The following is a 22619-nucleotide window of genomic DNA, read 5'->3' as shown; positions in this document are numbered from 1 at the left end:
TAACCATGAAATATCAGAAAAGGAAAGTAAAAAAAAAAAAAAAAGCCGTTTTAAAATTGCATCCCAAAAAAAGATACTTAGGAATAAACCTGACCAAGGAGGTGAAAGACTTACATGTGGAAAACTATAAAAGTTGATTAAGGAAATTAAAGATGACTTAAAGGAATGGAAATATATCCCATGCTCTTGGATTGAAAGAATTAATAATGGTAAAATGGCCATGCTACCCAAAGCAATCTACAGATTCAATGTGATTCCTATCAAATTATCCAGGACATTTTTCACAGAACTAGAACAAATAATCCTAAAACTTATACGAAATCGCAAAAGACCCAGAATTACCAAAGCAATGGTGAAGAAAAAGAACAAAGTTGGAGGCATAACTCCCAGACTTCAGATAATAGTATAAAGCTACAGTAATTAAAATAGTGTGGTATTGACACAAAAAATAGACATATGAGTCAATTGAACAGAATAGAAAGCCTAGAAATAAATCTGCTGTTATGCTGCTGTAATTGTGAAATGTAAGCTTTCATTTATTCAGTGTATACCGTGTGCTGGCAATTCTGTTTTATGCTTTTCATACATTACCACCAGTATTTCCAAGAACTCTTCAATGAGGGGATCAATATACCCATTGTACAGAGGAAGAAACTGAGACTCACAGGGGTCAAGTACCTTGCCCCAAACCAGATAGCTAGTAAGGACATACGAATCCATATGTCTGTATGCCTCCAAATTTCTTTCAGATGCATCATTCTATATTAAATGTGTAAATGTTATACATGTTATTATAATATATAGTCCTGATATATTATTTTGCAAACTGTAAACTTCTTTGATGTTCACTCTCTTATTTAATCGTGACTACAGCCCTGCTATCAGCTCTACTTGACAAGCAAGGGAATGAAGTCTGAAAAATTAGGTAAAATGATCATGGTCTCATGGCCTAGGCAGGAACCTACGTATTCTGATCCCAAGTGCAGGGGTGTTTCTATTCCTCTCATATGCCATGTGTCAAGCTCTGTTCCCTGTTGTCCTGAAGTCCCCTGGGGTCTAGACTGCATTTTATGCTTCCTTTGTATTCCCCATAGATCCTGGATATGCAGCCTGTTGCTTTTTTAATTGATTTGCCAAGAAGTAGCAAGAATGTCCTTATGAGGCATCCTGTCCCAAAGGACCTGAAGAACAGGATGCTTGCAGTGCTTTTGGGGCTGGAGAGAGCTGCTGAAGAGACATGACTGTAGTTCTCTTTATTGCCATGACTCAGTCATGTTCTGAAAAAAAAAAAAAAAAAAAAAAAGCCTTCCAGTCACTATTTATGAAGGTATGATTCTCAACTATCCACATCAACTAACAGAAGCAAACAGCAATGTGAATGAACTGACCTGCATTTATGATCATGAAATGGACCAGTGGAAGAGAGAAGACTTCCATCTGCCTTCCCCAAAAGTCTCTGATTTGAATACTGGCCACCTACCTATAACAAAGCAGTGTCTCTTTGTTTCTTTAGTCATATCCTGCCTCATTTCCCAAGGGACTCCAAGTAGCTTGCAATATGATTAGGTACAACAAACGATGATAAAATATAAACAAGTAAAACAACCAAGGTTGGGAAAAATGTACATATAAATAGTCAAGTCCAAGGAAAAATACTTTATTAGTCAGAGAGGAAACACTGCCTAAAGCCCAAAAGATTACAGTACATTTAAATTGATCTTCCATGTGTGGGTTTCAGTTGATGAGGTATTTTTAAGGGCTCAGTAAGTCTTATGGGATTTGACTCCATGCCGGATATTGACCCAGACGAATGATTAAAGCAGTGAAACTATAGAATTTATCCTCAGGATGTGGTCAACACACTGCATGTGTGGTTAAATGGGAGTTGTGTCCTCCAAGTCTAATGTTGCCAAAAAGACCACGTCAGTGCCTTGCCCAGAACAGAACTTTTATTTGAACAAGCCTGAATCATGTCCATTCATTCATTTGGCAGCTATTGTGACAATAAATTGTCTGCCAGGAACTGGGCAGTGCACTGGAAATTCGAAGGCAAATAAGACATGGACCCTTTCCCACAGGACTTCTTTGTCAAGAGGAGCAAACAAGCTTATAAATACATAATCAGCACAGCTGTAGTAAGTGGATTCTACAGGTATGTATAAAAGGTGTAAAAGCAGAGATGGGGACAACCACTTCACTGAGATTAGTAGCTGTTGCTTATCTTCTAACCAAAACGTTTCTTGTTACAAGGACACTGCGGTTCTGGGTTGAGGAGGCCATACTTAATAAAGTAGACCTGGGGGAATCATAGAATAAATAACTTACCATTGTGACTTGCTAAACATCTCCACATCTCCCATTTGATTGTGTGGAGAAAGAGGCAAAAGGCAGTAGTGCTGGCTTAAAAATGGTAGCCAGCACGAAGTGAATGAAGGAATGTAAAGAAATGCTGTAGGAAATATTTTGTAATTGCCAGGTTAGTGAGGCTAATTTCTTGGCATGGAATAGGTGTTTTGTTCTTAGAAATCCTCCTGTGATAAAGATACACTCTATGTGTCAAAATCAACTTTCTAACAGACTATGCATCCATTCAGACCACCTATGATCACGTTTAAAGCAAAAATCTAGCATCCTGAGACATGAAGTATGGCAGATTTGTCTGTAGTGATCAGCACCAGAAACTGGACACTAGTAACAAAAGTGACCAAATACTTTAACCCTTTGGATCTCTGGTACATACTCAAAAATCTGGCAACCTCTTCTGACTGACCTGGCTGAAGAAAACTTTAATGGCTGTAGAAAATTTAGTATGAATGCTGAAGAATTTACAAAGCAATATTGGGAAAAGCAACCTGCATATAGAATTTACTGTGATTGATTCCAGTATGTGTGTCTGAAGAACCCCCAAAGCAGAGCTCCATGGAAAATTGACACATGCCTGGTGTTAGCTCAAGGCAGGTGCCGACTTCCTCCTGCAGAAACAAAAGCAGGTAAGATAACTTTTAAGGAAAATAACAGAAAATAACCTTCTCTTTGCTTCTTTATATTGACTCATAGATTGGAAGTTGAGAAAAAGATTTTAAAGCTAAGAATTATTGAGTACTGGATATATCAGGCAATCAGATAAAATGGAGAGTCTTAATGAGAAATGTGCGTGCTTGTGACCAAAAGCTAAGCCTTCGCCCTCCCTTCCTGTTCCCAGGAAGCCAGACTGTCCGTAGTACACATGCTTTTTCACTTGTTTCCCACAGCTCAGTCTGTCCCATACCCTTTCCAGCAGTTATTGTTTGTAGGCATTTTTATGATAGCCATTCTGACCAGGTCATTGTGGTTTTAATTGGCATTTCTCTAATAATTAGCAATTTTGAGCATCTTTTCTTGTACCTGTTAGCCGTCTGTATGTCTTATTTAGGAAAATGTCTATTTAGGTCTTCTGTCCATTTTGTGGTCTTTTTTTTTTTTTTTTTTTTTTTTTTGATATTGAGTTGTATGAGCTGTTTGTATCTTTTGGCTATTAACCGCTTAGGGCTCATTGTTTGCAAATACTTTATCCCATTCTTTTTGTTTTGCTGATGGTTTCCTTTGCTATACAAAAGCTCTTAAGTCTGATTAGGTCCCATTTGTTTATTTTTGCTTTTATTTCTTTGGCCTTGGGAGACTGATCTAAGAAAATACTGCTACGATTTATAGCAAAGAATGGTATGCATGTGTTCTCTTCTAGGAGTTTTATGATATCATGTCTTAAATTTAGGTCTTTAAGGCATTTTGAGTTTATTTTTGTACATAGTGTGAGGGAGTGTTCTAATTTCATTGATTTACATAAAGCTGTCCAGCTTTCCCAGCATGACTTGAAGGGACTGTCTTTTCTCCCTTGTATATTCTTGCCTCCTTTGTCATAGAATAATTGAATTTAGGTGTGTGGGTTTATTTATGGGCTCTCTATTCTGTCCATTGATCTATATGTCTTGTTTTTGTGCCAGTACCATGCTGTTCTGATTAATGTAGCTTTGTAGTATAGTCTGAAGTTTCAAAGGATTACACCTCCATCTTTGTTCTTTTTTCCTAATAATTGCTTTGTCAATTCGAGCTCTTTTGTGGTTCCACATAAATTTTAAGATTATTCTAGTTCTGTGAAAAATGTCATGGGTATTTTGATAGAGATCGCATTAAATCTGTAGATTGCTTTGGGTAGTATGGTCATTCTAATAATATGAATTCTTCTAATCCAAGACCATGGGATATTTTTCCATTTCTTTGAATAATATTCAGTTTCCTTTATCAAAGTTTTATAGTTTTCAGCATACAGGTACTTCACTTCCTTGGTTAAGTTTATCACTGAGTATTTTATTTTTTTGACAGGATTTTAAATGAGATTATTTTTTACTTTCTGGTATTTTGTTATTGGTGTAAAGAAATGCAACAAATTTCTGTATATTAACCTTGTATCCTGCTACCTTGCTGAAGCCATTTATTAGTTCTAATAGTTTTTGTGTGAAGACTTTAGGGTTCTCTATACAAAATATCATATCATCTGCAAATAGTGACAGTTTTATTATGTCATCTCTTCCAATCTGGATCCCTTTTGTTTCTTTTTCTGCCCAATGCTGTGGCTAGGACTTACAATACTATACTGAATAGAAGTGGTGAGAGTGGGCATTCTTGTCTCATTCTCATTTACTGGGAATATTTTCAGCTTTTCACCATTGAGTATGATATGGGTTTGTCATGAATGACCTTTATTATGTTGAGATATGGTCCCTCTATACCATATCTACTTTAATGAGAGTTTTTATCTTAAATAGATATTGAATTTTGTCAAATGCTTTTTCTGTGTCTATTGAAATTGTCATGTGGTTTTTGTCTTTTCTTTTGGTAATGTGGTGTATTACATTGATCAATTTGTGTATGTTGAACCATCCTTATGACCCTGGAATGAATTCAGCTTGATCATGTTGTATGATCCTTTTTATGTATTATTGGATTTGGCTTGCTAATACTTTGTTGAAGATTTTTACAGCTATATTCATCAAAGATACTGGCCTGTAATTTTCTTTTTTGGTAGTGTCTTTGTCTGGTTTTGGTATCAGAGTGATGGTAGCCTCAAAGAATAAATTTAGGGATGTTCCTTCATTTTGGGGGAATAGTTTGAGAAGGATAGGTATAAGTTCTTCATTATTTGTTTGGTAGAACTCCCCAATGAAGCTGTCCGGTCCTTTTGTTTGCAGGGAGGATTATATTACAGATTCTATCCTACCTCTATTGTTTGGTCTATTCAAGATACCTGTTTCTTCTTGAATCACTCTTGGCAGGCTGTGTGTTTCTGGAAACTTGTCCATTTCTTTTCAGTTGTCCAATTTCTTAGCACATAACTGTTCACAGTGTTATCTTATGTTTTTTTTTGTTTTTCTGTGGTGTTGGTTGATATTTCTTCTCTTTTATTTCTTATTTATTTGAGTCCTCATCTTTTCTTCTTGGTAATCCTGGGTAGAGATTTGTTGATTTTGTTTATCGTTTCAAAAAACCAACTTTTGGTTTTAGTGATCTTTTCTATCATTATTTTAACTTCTGTTTATTTATTTCCTCTCTGATCTGTATTATTTCGTTCCTTCTGCTGACTATGGGCTTTGTTTGGTCTTCTTTTTCTAATTCTTTTAGGTGATAGGTTACATTGTTTATTTGAGATTTTACTTATTTCTTGAGGAAGGCTTTTATTTCTATGAATTTCTTTCTTAGAACTGCTTTTGCTACACAAAATTTACAGATTTTGTAAAGTTGTGTTTTCATTTTTGTCTCAAGATATTTTCTGATTTCTTCTTTAATTTCATCATTACCCACTGGGTTTTTTGTAGTAGGTTTGTAATGTTCGTATGTTCATTCTCTTCCTAATTTTCTTTCTGTAGTTGATTTCTAGTTACATACTGTTGTGGTCAGAAAAGATGCTTGAAATAATTTTTATTGTCATAAATTTGTGGAGGCTTGTTTGTATCCTAGTATGTGGTCTATCCTAGAGAACATTCCACATGCACTTGAAAAGAATGTGTATTCTGTTTTTTATGAATGTAGTGTCCTGTGGCTATCAATTAAGTCCAACTGGTTTATTGTGTCATTTAGGACCTCTGTTGCCTTATTGATTTTCTAATTGGATGATATGTCTTTTGATGTCAGTGGGATGTAAAAATCTCCCACTGTTATTGTATTATTGTCGATTTCTCCCTTCATGTCTCTTAGCACTTGCTTTGTATATTTAGGTGCTCCTGTATTGGGTGCATATATGTCAATGAATGTAATATCCTCTCTTGTATCAATTCCCTTTATCATTAAATAATGTTCTTCTTTGTCTTTTTTCATAGCCTTTGTTTTAAAGTCTATTTTATTGAATATGAGTATTGCTACCCATTCTTTCTTGTCATTTCCATTTACAGGAAATTTTTTTTTCCACTCTCTCACTTTCAGTCAGTGTGTATCTTTTGCTCTGATCCAAGTCTCTTACAGGTCACATATTGAAGATTCTTGTTTTTTTTCCAGTTAGTCACACTGTGTCTTTTGATCAGAGCATTTAATCCATTGACAGTAAAATAATTATTAATAGGTATGTACTTATTGCCATTTTATTCCTTGTTTTTCTTGGTTTTTGGTGGTGGTGGTGGTGGTTCTTCATTCATTTCTTCTTCTTTTGATTTTAATGTTTTGGCTTGATGATTTTATTTTGTCATATGCTTGAGTTCCTTTCTTTTTGGTTTTTACAAATCTTTTGTAGGCTTTAGATTTGTGGTTACCCTGGGGTTCATGTATGTTGACCTATAACTGTATCTACTTGCTTTAAACTGATAATCATTTAATTTCAAACACATTCTAAAAGATCTCTATTTTTTAGTCTCTTCCCCCACATTTTGTGATTTTGATGTTCCATTTTACATCTTTATGCTTATCCTTGTACTGTTTGTTGTAGTTATAATCACTTTTACAATGTTTTTATTTGTTTTTTAACCTATGTACTGGATTATTTAAGTGATCATCAATCCTTTATATTTGCCTTTCTTATGATTTTCCCTTTCTTGTAGAATCTTGCTTCTTTTGTTTTTAGAGAAGACCCTTCAATATTTCTTTTGGGGGTAGGTTTGGTATTGCTCAATTCTTTTAGTATTTGCTTGTCTCAGAAATTCTTTATCTTGTCTTCTATTCTGAATGATAATCTTGCTGGATAGAGATTCCTAGTTACAGATTTCTCCTTTTCAAGACTTTGAATATATCATTCCACAGCCTTTTTGGCCTGCAAAGTTTCTGCAGAGAAATCAGCTAGTTACCTTATGGGGGTTCCCTTGTAACTGGCTCTTGGTTTTTCTCTTGCTACCTTCTGAATTCTCTCTTATCTTTAACTTTCGCCATTTTAATTATGATGTGTCTTGACGTGGGTCTGTTCAGGTTCATCTTGTTTGGAACCCCCTATCCTGTACTTGGATATCTGTCGTCTTCTTTAGGTTGGGGAAGTTTTAGCCATAATTTCTTCAAATACATGTTTGATCCCCTTCTGTCTCTCTTCTCCTTCTGGAGCCCCTATCATGTGTAGGTTGGCATGTTTTATATTATCCCATAGATTTCATATGTTGCTTTCACTTTTTTTTCATTTGTCTTTCTGTCTGCTGTTCTGATTGGATGATTTCCATTGTTCTATCTTCCAGATCACTTATTTATTCTTCTGAGTCATTTAGGTGGCTATTCATTGCTTCTAGATTGCTTTTATCTCAGAAATTGAATTATCTATTTCTTAGTGGTTCATCTTTGTAGTTTCTAGTTCTTTGTTATAGTGATCTGCCTTTCTACTGATACTGTTTCTTAATTCAGTTAGCATTTTTATTACCACCTTTTTGAACTTAGTGTCTGGTACACTGATGAGCCCTGTTTGATTATTTATTCTTTCAAGGAATTTTTCTTGCTCTTTTAATTAGGAGTAGTTTCTCTACATTTTCATTTTACTTAACTTACTCTGTCTTTATGAATTTAAGAGAAACTATTATCTTTTGTGGTCTTGAAAGGATATTTTTATGTAGGAGTGTCCCTGTGTAGATGTGTGTGACCAATGTCTTTGGACAGAGGGTTGGTTTTGATATGGACACCAGTCACATCTTTCCTCAGGGTGTGCTGGCCATTATCACCTTCATAGGGTATATGTGTGGTTGGTGTTGGAGGGTCTAAAGTCTGTGCAGGGGTGCAGGGTGTAAGACAGGACTTCCTCTCTGCTCTGTGGCTGTTACTGCCCTGTCAGAGGCAGGGTCTGCTCCCCAGTTACTGGAGTAGAAGCCTTAAGAGTTGGTCTTAATTAGGTTCCATTCCTCTGAGTGTATGCCCTGCCTCAGTGGAGTTGATTGCTGAAGCAAGTGAGGCCCGTGCACTCACAGAGGACCAATTTGCTGCCTATGTCAGCATCTGTGGCTCCACTCAGATGCAGCCCACGGTTGCATCCCTTCCCCTCTGTGTTTGCCCCAGATCTGTTGTAAGACTCTGCTGTGGAGTGGGAGGGGCTGGAGCTTTTTCTGGCTGGGAGACGGACTACAGCATACAGGTTGCAGTGTTTTCTCTGGCACCACCTGAGCAAGCACCGGCAATGGCCGCTACTGCCCGACCTGGACCATACGCCAGGCGCCCCTGGACTGTCCCTGAGCAGCTAGGCCAAATCTTCTCCCCAGGCTTGGCTGACTCAGATGTCATGCCAAGCTGTGCCGTGGAGTGAGGAGGGCTGGTGTATTCACCCTGCTTGGATTGGGGAGTGCAGTAAGGTGGCAGCCGCCAGTGCAAAGCTCTCTCCACCCTGATTGTTGGCAAGCCAGCACTCACGCAGTCTTCACAGGGAGAGTCTAGGCTTCTCCAGACCTTCTGTCTTAGCGGTTTTCCCAGCAGCAGCTTTCTTTGTATAGCCAGTTTCCAGTTAGTTTTCCATGTGAATTCTTCCTCATGTAGATGTATTTTTGATGTATTTGTCAGGCAAGATGAATGAGCTCCATGTTCTCCTTCTCCACCATCTTGATCCTGTTCATCAGCTTTTTTTTTTTTTTTTTTTTTATGCCAAGAACATACAGGACTACCCCACACTAGTGTTAATATTAGGGAAACCTCCTTCACTATTTGGGTATCAGCTTGCCAGTCTTTGGACACTTCTCCCACTATCATCTTTTTCTCAGTTTCTATTTTTCCAAATTTTGTCAGCCTCAAAGTATTCCCTCCCAGATCTGGACCAGGTTCTCAAGGAAGATGAAAACATTTTAGAGATCATGGATGATTCCAATTCCCACTATCAGACTACCAAACACTTTAAAGACTACAGGCAGTCAATAGAACCTGCTATGTAACTCAGAGAAGAGAGGCAGACAGAGGGGAGAGTATCTGTTTTCAAATATTTGAGGTACTGTTATAAGGAACACTGATTCAGCCTCTTCCCCAAGGGTGGCAGCAGGCACTGGGTGATGACTTTGGGGAAGCAGATCGCAGGTCGGGAGAAGGGGTGACTCACAATGGAGCTCTTCCATCAGGCAGCCGGCTGCCTTGAGCTCAGGAGCGCAGCATCACTGGAGACACTTGAGCAGAGGTTGACTACCACCTGTAGGCTTGTTCTGAAAGGGATATACGCATGAAGTAGAAAGTATACAGTCCCCTGTTAGAATGCATAAGTGTCATCTGGAGCACTTCTGCAGGAGCTTAGCAGATAACTGAGAGACTTAGAAGAGCCGTACGGATGGGGAAAGGGGTGTTAGGTGGCGAGAAGAGCACACAGAGTGGAGGACGTCCAAGATAAACTGCCCACTTTACCGTCGTATCTCAGTCATCACTGTTACTCAGAGAAACATAATTCCTCTTTGGAGCCACCCAGCTGGCTTCAGAGATTCAGAGAAGACACTCTACTCATCTTCTTCCCCCCTTTTTATGGGAAGCCTTCCCATCCAGAAGCAAGTAAATGCCTCTGGCTGCTCTGTGATGCTATTTGTGAGAAAGTCCCCAGACCACTTGCAGAGGACCAGGTAGAAGACCCGTGTAAAGGGTAAGTGCAGTTGATAAGAATCAGTATGCAACCAAAAATAGCCTTTGGGAATTGAAATCTGATATCCTTGATTTCAGCCTGGTGGTGGGGATAGAGGTAGAGCTGGGGGAAAAGGTGGGGTGATACAGAGCACAAGAGCCCTCCAGGCAGCTTGGACTGGATATACACACCTCACTAGAACTCCTCACAATGAGCTGATAGTGATGCCTACTGTACAAATAGCAAGTCAGAGAGTTATTCAGTGGGTATGGGTTTGCTTCAGACATAAGATGCAAGAGGTGTTACTTCCTTTTATCTTTCTATACCCAATTAGGCTGGCTCTGAATGTCTAGTCTCCCCACCCCATTCCCTTGGCTTCTTTAAGAAACTCAGGTCTACCTGGTCCCAGAAGCCAGAACTGTTGGTGTCAGGCTCTCCCAGCTCTCAGATGGCCACAGACAAGCTACAGGGAACAGGGGCCATTGTTCTGAAGGCCTTGGTGGTTGCTGATCACACCCCAGACATCCAGGTGTCACCCCGCCTGCTATCTCTTGGAGTTCTGGGAGGCAAGTGAGATTAGGATCTACCATTCCACAGAAAGCCTTCATCTCCCAAATCTGAGAAATTCAGATCTTCCCAGCATTCAGTTACTGTGGCTTCTCCTCTAACCTCACAGTCCCTCCTTCTCTCCAACAATCCATCTTTATCTAGCCCCTCTGAGTCAAAAATGTCAAAAACAAAGGGCTGTTAAATCTTTTCTTGGGAAAGTGAAATATAGCCCTCCAGAGTATAAACTTGTGGTTGCTCTCCTGAACCCTGGACAGTTAGATGTTTTGTATTTTTATTTACTCAGCTTCTCACGTGAGCCAGGCACTATGACAAGTGTTTTTCAATAAGCATTGTTTCATCTAATCCTCACAAGAGCCATACGGGTAGGTAAGATTACTATTCCAGTCGGATGGGTAAGACAAGTAAGGCTTAAAATGATGGTTAAGAAACTTGCCTGGAGGTGGAGCTAAACTCAGGCTATTGATCCCAGAGCCCAGACTCCATCTATATGTCACTGTCTCATTCTTTCTGAAATGAGATAGTGAGGATGCAGCAGCAGAAAATAAGATACAAGTAAATTAATCAGGTTAACTTGCCAGAATGATAGCAATTGAATCCTAGGGACTCCACGCAGCAGGGTTCTAAGAAGGAAGTGATGCTCTCTCAGCACTGGGCGGACCCCGTTGGTCCTGGGGAACTTCCCTGGAGGTTACTTGTCTTCCCTGTGGGCTGCAGGGTAAGTCCATCAGCTCAGGACAATTGTAATGATGCTCTCATTGCTTCTGGCATCAGGGATCCTCTGGAGTGTTCCCGAGAGAGCGCCCCTTGCTCCTGCCTCTACAGGCTCTCCCCATCCCTTGGCTGCAAAAGAGATCACTGTATTTCTTTTCTTTTTTCCTAAAAGTTAAAAATATTTCCTATCCCCTAATATCTATTGAAACTATTATGCCCTTCAAACGTCTTTTAAAAAGTAGTCACCATATGCAGTATTTTTTCACCAGCCTGTCTTCAACCTCCTACAGTCCAGTACTTACTCTATTTCCTATTTTGATATCTCTGAAATTAGAAATAAGACTTACATGCTGTGGCATGTTTACAACTCTAAGTAGTCTATAAATGAATGGTGCAACTTTGAAATGAAGACATCTTAGAGTCAGTGAACTATGGGTATGTATAATGTGTAGTAGAAAGATTCTAGATTAGAACCTCAAGGGCAGGAAAGAGAAAGTGTTTCTTACTTATCTCATACTCTCATCTCCCCTCACCCAGTGCTTATCCCAGTGGTGCCAAGTGTTTTAGCACATTTCATCTGAGATGATGAAATGCTGCTAGATGTCAGCTATATGTAAACCTCTGACAAAGTCCTGTCAATCAAGAAGGTACTTCCGGTGGTCTTTTCTACTGCTAAAAACCTAACTGAGCTACCAAACTCCTGAATTATTTATACATTTTTGTATTTGTAAAGATATTTGATCAGTAGTGTCGTTAATACATATGGATAAGAGACCATTCACAACACCTGAGGAAATTCTGTCATTAATGTTGTACAGTTAGAAACGATTCCTGTTGTTCAAAACACACTGTATTACAGCTTTAGAAAACATAAACTATTAGGTAGTATAGCAATACCAAGAAAATATTTTGACCTGCCCTATAGTTATCTATGGATTATTTGGCTTAGAAATCTTGTTTTATTTAGTTCAGATCAAGTCAGCACATTACAAAGAAAAATAGGTGTTGTTTTCGTATGTGGCTCAGAATGTGGTCAGAATAGAACTGAGTGACAGCCGCCATTAGCTGTGGGCCGGCATCAGTCGTTAATTGTCCGTTCCATTCATATTGGTCAGTGTCCTTACTGAACTGATTGATAGTAATTTATTATCTCCCCTGATTGATAGTAATTTATTATCTCCCTCAATCCCATAATCATCATCCCAAATTAATTCTTTTTCAATCATCAGTTAATGAAAGTGTCATCACCTCAAGAAAGTAACAGGAATTTGATTCAAAACCTTTTCTGAGGATGTGCTGGAGTCAGTGTAACTGCTGTCCAGTCCCTGCAGTTCGTTCTTACATTTACTCGTGGATACGGTGCTGTACACTGAGGACAGTCAGAAAGGGGGCCAGAAGTAAAATCATCAACCATCAAAGAAACGCTCTAGTCACTGCTCACATTTACTTAAGAAGAAGACAGGGAACTGAGAAACATTGGTGACAAGAATGAAACGACTGTATTTCTCCTTGATCATTACTTTACGTCCAGAGTAAGTTCATCACCATTTCACTGTGCATCTTTGTCCAATAACATTTTTTTTGTAAAAATGCAGGGCTGTAGTCTATTAAAAATTTAAACTTACCCTTATAAACCTTACGGGAATCCAAATTGAGATAGCCAGGAATTTTTGGCCAATTCATCATTATTGTTTCGTGAACTCTGCACATTTACATACTCAGCTCCAAGCTAATTTGCATTCTGCACCAGTTACAGGAATGGATCTGCCAGGAAGTTTTGAAACCCGAGGACAGATAGGCCCCTTTCTTGGTTAAGTCATAGCTTCAGTCCTACAGATCAGCCTAGCCAGGCCCTCCAGATCTTTTGCAATGAACATTTTGAAACACATGGGTCATTTAATTCTGGCTTCCAGGCAGTTCGGCAAAACACTTAGGCTAGAGAATTGCAAAAGTTTATGATTTCTCACCGAGGAATGAAGTGTGACGCAGGAGAGCACACTGCAGACATTTAAGACCAGATGTTAATGTAAAACTTGGAAAACTGTGGCCCCACATGACTGTCTGATCCCTGACCCACAAATGCCTAGTACAGTCCAGAAGGCATCGTCTTTTCTGGCTTCTTCCACTATTAAACTTTATGTCTAATTTTTTAATGTAGAATAATAACTGAGTTGTTTAAATGAGGTAATTTGATCATATCAATCTTGAGGCATTTTGTGCACACACTAAGAGTCGTGCAATTCCTTACCATAAAAGTCAGAAGGAAAGGCTTTCTGGTTTGTTGTATTTTCTAGTAACTTAAAAATAGCGTTGAGGCGTGCTTATTTCCCCTGTCTGTACCCCATTCCTATCTAACTTCATGTCGTGTGGAAGGGAAAGGAAGGAAGGGAGGAAATCTTGCTAATTTGCATCAGGAGGGAAAGAGAACACCTGAAATAAACATTTCATAACATTTTGACATTTGTTTGCACTCCTTCCCTGAGTCTGTATCCTTGAGAAATCAAATGACCTTTGTAGGAGGATGAGAGACTGTTTGGAAATCCCAGGTCTACGAGAGCTTGGTGAGAATGAGGAGTTGCAGGTAAGAAGCTGTAGATTTGTGTGAGGTCTCAGTGAATTCTAGCTCTTTACTTTTTGTGTGATAGCAGGCAAATCACGTAACCCCTTTGTGCCTTGATCTCCTCTCCCTAAAAAATGGGATTAACATGAACATTCTGACCACCTCACAGGGTTGTTGTAAGGCTCAAAGAATACAGTTTGTGTAAATATAAAACCGATACATAAACTGAGAAGTCTCAGTTGATACATAAACTGAAAAGTTCTACATAACTGTGAAGGAAACAGCTCAAGCTCTGTTGTTAAACTTGAATTCTGAGGAAGCTGAGACCCAGTGAATCTCCTCTGAGACCAGGGACAAGGTAGAGAGGACTTTAAAGTTGCCCTCTTCTTTCTGGGTATGAGTCTCTTACCTTTATTTCCTTAAACTTTTGATAATGAAAATGGCAGAGAGGAAAGGAGATGCCAGATCTTAGAAAATCATTAGCCAGAGACTGACGGAGTTCAACTGACCCAGCCGAAAGCACTACTCTAGGGCTTAGCACCCCTGTGTTGAGCTCAGAAAGACCTGGAGATAGCAGGTCTGTCTGTCTGTCTTTCTGTCTTTCTCTCTCTCTCTCTCTCTCACCCCTCCATCAAAAACAATTGCAAATGCATAATGGGTGATACTGGCGAAAACAGCTCACAGAATGGCTGAATGAGAAAGGGTCTTCGAGACCATGCTGCCCAGTTTCTGAACTGAGGGATGGACCCTTGGGCCTGGGGAAGTAGGTGGCACGCCTCGCCCCACACAAATCAGCAGCCTATCTGCCACAAGAAGCCAGAGCTTCTGGCCCCCATTCCAATGAAATTTTCTTAATCTCACACTGACTATCAAGGAGGTTCTGTTACTCGCTTTTCAAATACGTTCTAATTTGTTTTTCCTTTGAGGAATTAAATTGATTTTTCGGTCATATCATGTTAAAGAGTTTCCAGATAGAAATCTCTAATCTCCTTCACTCCATTCCTTTCCTTCTCTATCTTGCTTTCTTGACCCCTCTCCTTCCTTGTTTCTTTCATAGGTGTGTATACATGAGACCGAAACAGCAGGTCTAAAGTGGGAAATGCAATTTCTATTTTTTGAAATTTTTTAAATTTTTATTTAAGTATAGTTGATTTACAATACTGTGCTAGTTTCAGGTATTCAGAATAGCGATCCAGGGTTTTTTCTACAGATTACATTAGAGATTTTTCTTTTTCTTTTTTTTTTAAGATACGGGGTATAATTCCCTGTGCTGTACAGTAAATTCTCAGTGCTTATATATTTTACGCATAGTACCCTGTACTGTTAATGCCATATCCTAATTCGTCCTTCTCCCGCACCCTTTCCCCTTTAGTAAATGTTTAGTAAAAGCTTGTTTTCTATGTCTGTGAGTCTATTCTGTTTTGTATATACTATCATTTGTAATATTTTTTAGATTCCAAATATAATTGATACCATATGATATTTATCTTACTTGACTAAGCATAATATTCTCTAGGTCCACCTATGTTGCTGCAAATGGCAATATTTCATTCTTTCTTATGGCTGAGTAATATTTCATTGTATACATATGGAACATTTTAAACCAATCGTCTGTTGATGGGCACTTGGGTTACATCCATATCTTGACTATTATAAATAATGCTATGAACTTTGGGATCCATGTATCTTTTCGAATTAGGGTTTTTAATCTTTTCAGGATATATGCCCAAGAGTGGATCATAAGGTAGCTCTAATTTTAGTTTAAGAAAACTTCATACTGTTTTCCATAGTGGCTGCACCAATTTGCAATCCCACCAACAGTGTGTAAGTTCCCTTTTCTCCACACCTTCTCCAACATTTATTATTTGTAGGCTTTTTGATGATTGCCATTCTGACTGGTGTGAGGTGATACCTTGTTGTGGTTTTGAGTGGCATTTCTCTAACAATTAGCCATGCTGAGCATCTTTTCATGTGCCTGTTAGCCATCTATATGTCTTCTTCGGAAAAAGTCTATTTTTTGATTGGGTTGTTTGGTTTTTTGATGTTAAATTGTATGAGCTGTTTATGTATGTTGAATATTAACCCCTTATCAGTCATTTCATTTGCAAATATTTTCTCCCATTCAGTAGGTTGTTTTTTCATTTTGTCAATGGCTTCCTTTGCTGTGCAAAAGCTTTTAAGTTTGATTAGGTCCCATTTGTTTATTTTTGCTTTTATTTCCTTTCCTTTAGGAGATGGACCCCCCAAAATACTGCTGCAATTTATGGCAAACATGCCTTTGTTTCCCTCTAGGAGTTTTATAGTATCTAATCGTACATTTTGAGTTTATTTTTGTATTTGGTGTTAGAGAATGTTCTAATTTCATTCTTTTACATGTAGCTGTCCAACTTCCACGTTTTCTTTCTTATTGAAGAATCTGTCTTTTTTCCATTATATATTCTTGCCCTCTTTGTTGTAGATTAATTGACCACAAGTGCATGGGTTTATTTGAGGGCGCTCTATCCTGTTCCATTGATCTATGTGTCTATTTTAATTATTCTAGCTTTGTATTATGGCCTGAAGTCAGGGATAAGTGATTTCTCCAGCTCCATTCTTCTTTCACAAGATTTTTTTTTGCTATTCAGAGGTGTTGCATTTCCATACAAATTTTAAAATTATTTGTTCTAGTTCTGTGAAAAATGCCACTGATATTTTGATAAGGATTGCACTGAATCTGTAAATTGACTTGGGTAGTATGGTCATTTTAAAAAAATTGATTCTTCCAATCCAGGAACATGGTATATCTTTCCACCTGTTTGTATCATCTTCAGTGTCTTTCATCAGTGTCTTATTGCTGTCAGAATACAGGTCTTTTATCTCCTTAGGCAGGTTTACTCCTAGCTATTTTATTCTTTTTGATGCAATAGTAAATGGGATTGTCTCCTTAATTTCTCTTTCTGATATTTCATTATTAATGCAAAGAATGCAGCAGATTTCTGTGTATTAACCTTGTATCCTGCTACCTTGCTGAATTCATGTATTAGTTCTAATACTTCTTGTGTGGGGACTTTAGGGTTCTCTGTGTAGAGTATTATGTCATCATCAAATACTGAGTTCTACCTCTTCCCTTCCAATCTGGGTACCCCTTGTGTCTTTTTCGTGTCTGACTGCTGTGGCTAGGACATCCAATGCTGTGTTGAATAGAAGTGGTGAGAGTGGGCGTCCTTGTCTTGTTCCTGAACTTAGAAGGCTTTCAGCTTTTCACCATTGAGTCTGATGTTGGTTGTGGGCTTGTTGTAAATGGCCGTTATTATGTTGAGACCTGTTCCCTCTATATACACTTTGATGAGTTTTTATCATGAACGGATGTTGAATTTTTTCAAATGCTTTTTTTGTGTCTGTTGAGATGATCACATGGTTTTTGTCTTTTCCTTTTGTTAATGTGGTGTATCACACTGATTTGTGCATGTTGAACCATTGTGACCCTGGAATGAATCCAGCTTGGTGATGGTGTATGATCTTTTTGATGTATTTAAGAGTCAGTTTGCTAATAATTTAAGGATTTTTGCATCTGTATACTTCAAAGATATTGGCTTATAATTTTCTTTTTTTGTGGTGTCTTTGTTTGGATTTGGTATCAGGGGAATGGTGGCCTCGAAGGATGAATTTGGTAGTGTTCTTTCAGTTATTTTGGAAGAGTTTGAGAAGGATAGATATAAGTTCTTCTTTATGTGTTTGGTAGGATGCCCCAGTGAAGCCATCTGATCCTAGACTTTTGTTTGCAGGGAGTATTTTTCTTAAATTACAGATTCTAATTCACTTCTAAGGATCAGTCTGTTCAAATTATCTATTACTTCTTGACTCAATCATGGCAGACTACATGTTTCTAGAAATTTGTCCACTTTTTTCTAGATTGTCCAGTTTATTTGGGATGTAACTTTTCATAGTGCTCTCATGATTTTTTTTTTTTAATCTCTGTGGTATTCGTTGTTATTTCTCCTCTCCTTTCTTACTGTTTATTTGGGTCTTTGTTTCTTGGTGAGCCTGGCTAAAAGTGTGTCAATTTTTTTTTATCTTTTCAAAAAACTAACTCTTGTTTATATTGTTTTAAATCTCTATTTATTTCCTCTCTGATCTTTATGATTTCCTTCCTTGTGTTGACTTTGGGCTTTGTTCTTCTTTTCCTAATTCTTTTAGGCAACAGGTTACGTTGTTTATTTGAGACCTTTCTTGTTTCTTAAGGAAGGCCTATATCATTATGACCTTCCCTTTTAGAACTGCTTTTGCTGTATTCCATAGATTTTGTGCAGTTGTGTTTTCATTTTGTTTGTCTCAAGGTATTTTCTGAAATCATCTTTGATTCCATCATTGACCCACTGGTTTCTAGTAGCATGTTGTTTAGTCTCCATGTATTCATTCTTTTCCCATTTATCTTTCTGTAGTTGATTTCTAATTTCATACTGTTGTGGTCAGAAAAGATACTTGAGATAAATTCTATCCTTTGGTAGGTTGTGTGTAATATTTTTGGTGAGAGGGTTGGGTTTGATATGGATGCCAGCCACATCTTTCCTTAGGGTGTGCTGGCTGTTATCCCCTTGCTAGAGGGTGTGGTTGGTGTTGGAGGGTCTAAAGCCTGTGTAGGGTGTGAGGTGGGACCTCCTCTCTGTTCTGTGGCTGTCACTGCCCTGTCAGGGGCAGGGTCTTCTCCCCAGTTGTAGGAATAGAGCCATGAGGGTCAATCAGGCTCTGTTCTCCTAGAGTGCATGCCCTGCCCCAAAGGAGGTGATTGCTAAATTAAATGAGGCCCACGCACTCACAGTGCTCTGACGTGCTGACTGTGTAAACCTCTTCAGCTGCACTCGAAGGCAACCCAAGGTCACGTCCCTTCCTCTATTGTGTTCATTCCAGATCTAGTGCCAGGTTATGGTTTGGAGTAGGTGGGGCCCGGGCATTCGCTAGGCGGGAACTAGGGGTTGGGGCATTGTGGTTGCAGGAATTGAGGCGGCTGAGCTGCCGCCAGAGATCTGGCTGCCTCTGGCAGACTTCTCCCAGGACCTGTCTGCCCCAGATCCAGTGCTAAACTGCAGTGTGGAGTGGGCAGGCTGGGAGACTAACTGTGGCATGCTCCTGGGCATCACCCAAGCAGACACTGCCAGTGAGCGCCACCACCCCACCCAGATCACACCCCAGCCCTCAGTCTCTTGGTATAACTACGAAGTATTTTCCCAGGGTCGGCTGGCCCAGATCTCATGCTAAGCTGTGGGGTGGAGTGAGAAGTGCTGGGGTGTCTGCCCGATTCAGACTGGGGAGAGGAGCAGGCAGCAGCCGCCAGTCTAAAGGCTCTCTCTGCCCTGAAATGTTGGCAAGCCAGCACGCACCCATTCTTCAGTAGGGTCTGGGCTTCTCCAGCCCTTCTAGCCATCTCAGCAATTCTCCCAGTGTCCACCAGGGCTTAGCTATTACCTGCTGTTCCCCAGAACTAGGATGCCCAGACTGTGGTTCAACCTCCTTGCTCCCCCCCCCCCAGGGTGGGGGGCACCTTTCAGGTCCTCTCAGGGGCAGGGGGACCAGCCCTATGCCTTTTTCAGTCCTACCCAGTTATGTGGAGATCTTGTAGCTCTGGTTGTACAGGAGTCTGGCCAGTTTCCAGTTAAGTTTTCTGTGAGAATTGTTCCACATGTAGGTGTATTTTTGATGTGTTGGTTGGGGGAGGTGAGCTCCCCATCCTCCTGCTCCACAATCTTGATTCCTTCTCTGGAAAACACAGTTTGTCACTGCCTCTAAGAGCTCAAAACCTGGAAGGAGACCTTAAAAACACAATGTTACCAACTTCAGTCCTGAATATAGAATTAATTTTTTTCTTTTCAAATAATCAGATGACATTTATGTAAAACTAAAATTGTATTATTCCCCAGGGCATCACCATCACCATCCACCCCTCAGGCTTTTTATCTTCAGGTTCAAAACAACCCCTGGCAACTGAATGATCTTGCAATGGGTGTGTGTTTATTTGGATCTCGTGGCGCCAAAGCAAACTGATAACGTGCTTTTCTCACAACTATCCACATTATCTGTTTATAAACAGCCTTATTTAATTTGAACTGAATTTGCAAAAACGTGGACCATTCCTTAAACATAGGTCGAACTGGTTCATTTCATTCTTGTCTCTGATCCTAAGAATGATGTACATCTTCCCTAGGCATGGAAAGGAAAGGAAAAAAATCAGTTGATCAATGTAACAAAAACTCTCCCCAGTGAGTTCCCAATAAAGAATAGACAAAACACCAAACACCAATAGTGCCAAAGTATTTACTGAAAGTTTTCAAATCTTTCAAAAATGTTACAAAAAGCAAGCAAACACAGTGAAACTTTGATAAATTAGACATTAAAAACTAACATCTGGATAAGTCTATGCAGGTGTGTAGAAGGAAAGGGAAGATCTGTGAGCATTAACTATGACTAAAGCACTGGAGTAGGCTCTTTTACATATATCTTACTTGATCCCATTCAGGAAAAGTTACCCCAGACTTAGAAATTAAGGCAAAAAAAAAAAAAGTGTGATCCATTAAGCCCACCCAAATGCCATCTGACTTTCCTGAGAAATAAAACCTTGACTAGTAATTCAGTAAGGGCCAGATTAAAGACTCTTTAAAGTTGGAGGCTGATCTGTAGAAAATTTATAAGGCATGATGGTGATATATTTTGGCTTTCTGATAGAGAAATTTACCTCCAAGGTTATAGTTTTGTTTTTTTATTTTTATTTATTTATTTATTTATTTTTTGGTCCTAATGTTTCTTTTTTTTTTTTAACATTTTTTTATTGATTTATAATCATTTTACAATGTTGTGTCAAATTCCAGTGTTCAGCACAATTTTCCAGTCATTCATGGACATATACACACTCATTGTCACATTTTTTTCTGAGTTATCATAACATTTTGTGTATATTTCCCTGTGCTATACAGTGTAGTCTATTCTACAATTTTGAAATCCCAGTCTATCCCTTCCCACTCTCCCTCCCCCTGACAACCACAAGTCTGTATACAGTCTGTGAGTCTATTTCTGTCCTGTATTTACGCTTTGTTTTTGTTTGTTTGTTTGTTTTTGTTTTTGTTTTTTAGATTCCACATATGAGCGATCTCATATGGTATTTTTCTTTCTCTTTCCGGCTTACTTCACTTAGAATGACATTCTCCAGGAGCATCCATGTTGCTGCAAATGGAATTATGTTGTCGGTTTTTATGGCTGAGTAGTATTCCATTGTATAGTTTTATTTCCCTTTAGGAAACTAACCAGTTTTATATCTTACTTTGCAATCTCATTTCATCAAGGCCTGTCCCACTGATGACTTAATGATGACTTAAGTTCTAGTTCTTCACATTTTTTATTTTCAAATTGCTCTGTTACTCTGATGATCAGTTAAATGGAGCTTAACTCATCATCTATTCACATGAGCATTACATTTTTAATGATTTGAGAATTTGTGCTTTGACAATCCTCAAATAACCACATGAGGTAGATAGTATATCCTCATCTTACAGAGGAAGAAACTGAGTCTCAGAGGAGGCACATTACCTGCCCAAGGTGACAGAGGTAAGACATGCCAGAGCTGGAGTCTGAGCACAAATCTGCCTGAATTCTTTTACAGAAACTATACTGGTGAGTCACATGTGGACTGAAATTTGGACTGAAATATCTCCCAAAATCAACCTCATACATTTGAATTGTAAATATTTCAACCTTATATGAAAATGAATATATGCATGTATATGCATGACTGGGACATTGTGCTGTACACTAGAGACTGACACATTGTAACTGACTGTCTTCAATTTAAAAAAAATTCAGCCTTATGTGTTTGAATTATAAATATGACAGCTAAATATCAAAAGCAACTAACTCTGAATGACCCAAACCTGCATATTTAAATAGTAATTAAAGAGATTATTAATTGGTTTGGTTTCAAATCTAAACTTTTAAAAATTGGAAATGTTGAAGGTATTTGCACATATACTACATGGAATATTATCATCAAACTGTGAAATTCCAGTGCTTTGCTTGATTCCATTAATAGTCCTGGATGACACAGAGCAAATAACTGCTGAGGTTGTGATCAAAGTCATTGAAAAGTATTTAGAATACTTTGACTTTACATGAACATGTCCCTGAGAATTTTTTTAATAAATTTAACCAAATATTCAGCCTATCCCACTGTAAAGATGCTCAGTCTACTTTGTCGCTAGAGGAGTGGAGAAATGAGGAACATTAACCTGCTTTTCTGTTCTTCAGGCATGAAGGTGATTTGCTGTCCTGGCTAAGCACACAGGGAGAGGTCAAGACTGGAGAGTGACAAGCTGCTGTAAGTCTGAAAGCACCTTGGTCCACATTTTAAATCTTAAAGTGTCCCTTGGGAATGACTGATCTTACGTATATGTGTTCATCTGTCACAAGGATGCTTTTCAGCTGGGATATATATCTTTTGAACGCATGCTTTTACCCACCTGAAGATCCATTCTCTGTAGATGCAGATTTACAAGTTTTCCTCCATAAATAAGATTCTAAAGATCAGACCAGTTGGTATTCAGGTTGATAAAAACCTGTGCTGGTATTGTGAGGGTTCTGTCCACCAACTCACGCATCAGACAGTGACCTCTGGCCTGATTTTCAGCAGAGTACACCTCTACTGGATGGGCACTTGCCACTGTCTGACAGATTTAGGTGAAGTCAGGCCACCTGCCCCACCCTTCGCCCCTAATCCCACACTTGGGAGGCAGCTAAATTTCAGCTCCA

The 22619-nt window shown here is 38.9% G+C and overlaps 1 long non-coding RNA gene across 1 annotated transcript; it reads left to right on the top strand.

Moving 5' to 3' along the window:
- The first annotated feature begins 460 nt into the window (after window positions 1–460).
- Window positions 461–22249, top strand: LOC116664112. The gene is made up of 3 exons (XR_004320460.1): window positions 461–2152; window positions 2885–2990; window positions 22119–22249. It is a non-coding gene; the product is annotated as an uncharacterized LOC116664112 (long non-coding RNA).
- The last annotated feature ends 370 nt before the right edge of the window (window positions 22250–22619 follow it).

This window comes from Camelus ferus, chromosome 6, assembly GCF_009834535.1.
Source record: "Camelus ferus isolate YT-003-E chromosome 6, BCGSAC_Cfer_1.0, whole genome shotgun sequence".
NCBI classification, from domain to species: domain Eukaryota; kingdom Metazoa; phylum Chordata; class Mammalia; order Artiodactyla; family Camelidae; genus Camelus; species Camelus ferus.
The sequence above is the reverse complement of the archived record's forward strand: the minus strand, read 5'-3'. Positions and strand labels throughout refer to the sequence as shown.